Source organism: Octodon degus, unplaced genomic scaffold, assembly GCF_000260255.1.
Source record: "Octodon degus isolate 3935 unplaced genomic scaffold, OctDeg1.0 scaffold00013, whole genome shotgun sequence".
Lineage (NCBI taxonomy): Eukaryota > Metazoa > Chordata > Mammalia > Rodentia > Octodontidae > Octodon > Octodon degus.
This window is the reverse complement of record NW_004524589.1, coordinates 29,088,163-29,093,633: the sequence shown is the minus strand read 5'-3', so window position 1 is coordinate 29,093,633 and position 5,471 is coordinate 29,088,163. Positions and strand designations below refer to the sequence as shown.

The 5,471-nt window shown below is 35.7% G+C and overlaps 1 protein-coding gene across 1 annotated transcript in view; it reads right to left on the bottom strand.

Annotated features, from left to right (window-relative positions):
• LOC101560671 (kelch-like protein 1) overlaps nt 1-5,471 on the bottom strand; it is a 494,908-nt gene that overhangs the window by 264,610 nt on the left and 224,827 nt on the right. The window lies entirely within an intron of this gene.

The following is a 5,471-nucleotide window of genomic DNA, read 5'->3' as shown; positions in this document are numbered from 1 at the left end:
AGAGACAGAGACAGAGAGAATAATAAGAACCAAAAGAGACTATACTGTTGTCCTCCAAAAAATATGAACTGTTTTACAATGATGGGACAAATCTCAAGTGTCAAAACACACATAGTTATATAAACATTATTAAAAAAGCAAAGTTGTCCATTTTCTAGAGCAATTTCTTGTTTGTTTTTAATATTTTTCCATTCAAAGTTGATGAAATATCAACTGTTTCCAATAATCAAGAATATGTAATGAAAACTTAAACAAATTAAGTAGAAAAATGCTGAAATTGTTTTCTTTAGTCTATTTCTGTATTTACTAACCCAATATCCATGCCAGGATTTTTCCAGGCATGATGGCACATGCCTGTAATCCCAGCATTGGAAGGCTAAATCAAGAGGATTGCTGCGAGTTCAAGGCCAGCCTAAACTATGATGTGTGTCCAGGGATCATGGTGAGACTCTCTCATAAACAAACAAGAAAATGTAATGAATAAAAACAAAATATGCAAAATTTTAATAATGTCTTTTGTTGGGAGCCATGGAGGCTCAAATTGGTCACATGTTTAAGCAGGACTAGGCCTCAGTGCCTAAAGCAAACACGCTACCTGAGTCCTGAGATAGGCATCCTGATTGGCTAAAGCCAGCTATTAGTCATTAGGAAACCTTGTGTCGTGCGTTACTGACTTTACAAAGGTATAAATAAATACTCACATTGTTGCTCAGGGATTGTTTCACCAACCAAGCAGACAAGTCACCACCTAGCCCAACTTTGGTCTTCTTGTCTGTCTTTTCCTCATTCCTGCCACTATTTCTTCCTGGCTAGAATGGATCACATTGAGAACCATGGATCTTTACAGTTTTTCTTTAATCTTGGTGATATAGTATTTTGTTCATTTTAGGTAAACATCAATAAATGTCATAAATTCTCATGCATTAAAATGTAAATCAGTTCATATTAACTAATATTAAAGATTATGCTGTCACTACAAATTCTTACTAGTATAACTCTTGACTAAAACAACATTAACAAAATTGGGCTGGAAGATAATGTGTTTTACATATATCAATTCTGTAATTTTTTCCGGCTTATTTAAAAACAAGAGGATTTATTGCTATGTATACTCATATTTTGGTTTCTTCTTCATTAAGATAAATAAATATTTATCTGAAAAATAAATATTTATTTATTCATTTATTTTGGTTTCTTCTTCATTAAGATAAATAAATATTTATCTGAAAAATAAATATTTATTTATTCATTTATTTTGGTTTCTTCTTCATTAAGATAAATAAATAAACGTTTATAATATTGAGTATGATTGTCAAATGATGGTTTGATGGGTGTGCTGTGTTATCCTGTTTGATTAGGAGGATTTTTTGGGTTGGTTAGTTTTTAATTTTTTGATTTACAATATTTATATAAATATAGATTATCTATTTTCTATCTATCTATCTATCTATCTATCTATCTATCTATCTATCTATCACCCTATCTATCTATCAATTATCTCTCCAGTGGGGTTTTATCCTGGAAGCTGAAACTTCATTGGTTCATGTATCTATAGTATTGGCTGACAAGTCAAATATCTTCTTTGATATATTTATAGATCCTAGGGTTGTTTGCTTCATGTCATTACCAAATTGTGTTTCTATTAGCCACAATACATCTCTTTCTACCTGTCTGAAATCATATAAGTAATAACTCACAATGCATTTTATCACTTACAAAAGTAAAGAAAGAAAGAAATATCAATGTACTTTAATGGGTTTCAACAAGCGGTTCACTTGAGTATAAATGATGCAAAAAATAATATTCTTTCCTTTGCCAAGTAATATTTTAGTTCATCGTAAACTAAACCATGACAAATCACTACAGACTTCTTATAGATTGTAGCAGGTTGTTCAAATGCAGGTGACATCACCAGTCACTTAAAAAACAAGTTTTAGAGTTTTAAAGAACAGCTTAATTTGAAATTATTAAGCTTTCACTGTTTAATGATATATTTCCCTGTGATCATTCCAAGTATTTCAGAAAATGTGATTTTCCTCAGTCTCCTTAAAAAAAGAAACATATGATTATATATACAAATGATATTTGTGTGTGTGTGTGTATGCTATTTGCCAGTAAATAACAAACTTAATTAATGAAGGTAATATATTATTGTCTATATATGCTTTGTATTTGTTTCTACTTCTATATTAAGTTTATAAATATTTAAATATAAAAGTTAGAAAGGGATGGGCTGGCCAAATAATGGGCCGGCCAAATAGCTCAGTGGTTTACAGTGCCTGTGTAGGCAGACCGAGGGGCCTGGAGTTTGATCCCTTGGCCTCCAGTGCTGGCCCCGCCTCTGGGGTGCACTGAGATGGTGATTGAGACTGGGTGTGTTGGTGCGCACCTATAATCCCAGCACTTGGGAGGCTGTAAACAGCAGGATCACTACGAGTCTGAACTATGCATGAGACCCTGTACACCTTGTACACCCTGTCCTAAATAAAAAAAGTTGGAAAGGCAATAATGATCATAATGTAAGTGCATCAGTTAGGACTTGTGAAAGTTTTGAACTTTGAAAACACCACACTACACTCAGTATTAGGTATAACTTTTAATTATTAATGTATCAGTTGCAAAATCAAGTGAAAAGATATGAACTAGAATTAGCATAGAGTTTACTACTACAAAAACAGAGTTTTCAGATTTATTTGTTTAATCAATATGGATACAGGTATAGGTATCTATTTGTATGAAAAAATATAGGTACAGTGTCCATATGAATAACAGTATCTAGACACAGTAATTCTCATAACTTTTCTTTTTTTCTTTTTTTTTTAGTTTCAGCATCTAGTTTATTAAGTATATTCTTTGGCAATTTAGCTTTGTTTTATTTTGTTTTGCTAGATGTTAAGGTTTGAACTCAAGCATGTGCTCTACCACTGAGCTACACCCTCAGCCTTGTTTCCTTGCTGTTTTGAAAAGGCTTCACTTTTTCATTATATTTCATGTTTATTGCTTGCATTTGAAAAGGCTGTTAATGGGTAGCATCTTTAGAAATGGCTTGTCAGTCAAAAGCGTTACAAGTTCTTGCCTCAGACAGAGAATTAGCCAAAACATGCGAGTAACAATGCCAAAAAGTTTATTTGAAAACTACAGGGTGAGCGGGTATGGGAGAAAACCAACGCTGCAGAGGAAACTTGGGCCAAACAAAAAGGGTAGAAGCAAAAATAAAAGCACCCGCTGTCTCTGAAAAACGGTGCTGTACTGGCTACCACACAAACTCACGCAAGACAGCATTTTTTCCTGATGGCTGATCCTCTTTTTAGTCTTCACATTTCGTGTCAGCTCCCGAGAAGTCCTGCCTACGAGTCCTCGCGAGCCTTGCCCTGGGAGCTTGTAGTTGATAATTCCAGCGCATTTCCCCAGGCAGCTGGCCACGCCCTATCTTTTATACCAAGGTTACACTACAGAGTTTTGGGTTTGTTTGGTTTTTTTTATTTGCCCAACGGGCCTGGGCTAGGACCTCTTATAACTTTGCAAGTTCAATCATACTATGAAAAATGATAAAATCTACACTGTGTGGTGAAAATTTTAAAAATTATAGCTAAAGACATGTCACTAATCTTAAAATATTTATTGCAGCTCAAATGAATTTATGCTAATTATTTTCAATTAATTAACTATCTAATTAATTATTTGGTCTAGGGTCTTACTATGCAACCTGGGCTCATCCTGATCCTCCTGTCTCAGCCTCCCCAGCGCTGGGGTTACAGGTGTGTGTCACCACGTCCTGTTTTGTTGACCAGCGGGGCATGTGGTACCCGAGACTGAACCCAGGTTCTCGTGCTTGCCAGGCAGGCACTTAGACTGCAGAGCTATCTCCTCAACCAAATGTATGCTAGTTTTCCTGCCTTCTTGCGAAGCAGTTTTGTAAGTCTTTCCGTGAGTGTCTTTACAGAGTGTGATAAAAATATAGAACAAGCTGCTGCTGAGTGCAGTTTAATGGAATGACAGACACACACAAACACTATGGCAGGCCCACATGCTGTCTCATTCCCCAGGTCTGCTCCAAGCAACTTCTCTCCCCAACACCCCTACGCATGCCAAAATGGCTCTGAACCTTAAACATCATGAATTAATTAAGAACATTGACACATTCATGGAAACCAAATTAAATTACTTTCTATTATCATGCTGCCTGTAGTCATGGGGTCATTAGGCTATTTCTATTCTTATTCATATGTTAGAAATAATTTTTAAATTCTCTCTTTTTTAGATTTATTTATTTGGTATAGGGTCTCACTATGCAGCTCAGGCTCACAGCGATTCTCCTATCTCTGCTTCCCCAGAGCTGGGATTACAGGGGTGTACCACTTCACCTGGTTTCAGGGGCTGTTACTGCACTGGGCTGGCAAGCATGCAGTTGCCAGGCAGGTGCTTAGATAGCTAAACTATCTTTCCAGCCCTAGAAGTAAACTTTTAAAACATACTTACAATATTCATAATAAAGTATATTTTCTCATACAGAACTGGAAATGAAACTAAATGATATTTCTTTCCATATCTTTGAAAATCTCTTCCCATTCTTTTAACTTTAGATCTAATTAAAATGCATTGTCTTTTGCAGATGTTTACAATGACACAGTATGAGCATGAGCATTTCTTTCATCTTATGTCTACTTATTCAGTTTTACACTTATTGTTAAAGTTGCTAATGTTGATTAATAAAGTGCTATGCCTTATCTTCTGATGGCCCCAAAGAGTTGTGCATTCATAGTGAGGTTTTGTGCAGAACTGCTGGACCCAGGCTGTGTGACAGTGTGATTAAATGTGCAGGGCGTAAAGTAGTCCACTGATTGGATGAAGCATAGTTCTGGTTGTGGATGAATGGAATTACTAAAGACAGGAGCCGCCCCCAGATATGGATGGTACTGCACAGAAGGCTTATGGCTCAGGCGGGATGAAAGGGGAGCCTGCTAGTGCTGCTGCCTCCCTGGCTTCTGTGTGCTATACTATTCTGTTGCAATGCATTCCGCTGCTGCAAGGTACATTCAGTATGCTGTCTTTCCTTAAGCCAGCTGACTGTGGGCTGAAGTCTCTGTGGACTATGGGCTGAAGTAAACTTTTCCTCCTTTCACTTAGAAGTGTTGGGTATTTTTTATCACAGATGAGAAAGTAACAAAGACACAAAGTTTATTTACCAGCATTATCAAAGCTTCAGCACTTTTATTTTTTATATAGCTAAAAATTAAAGCTCTTTCATGTCATTCCAATGACCATTATTTTATGTAAATAATAATATTTAAGTGCTCATAAGTTTAAAATATGACAAGGCACTACTTCTAATATTTGTCTCCTATGGCCTTTATTACATCACCTGGGCAAGTATACTTCTTTAAATCAGAAAATACATTGAGTAGCTGTTTCTCTTATCATAAAATCCTTGGGGATAATTAATTTGCATCAGACTTTCTAATATAAAATTT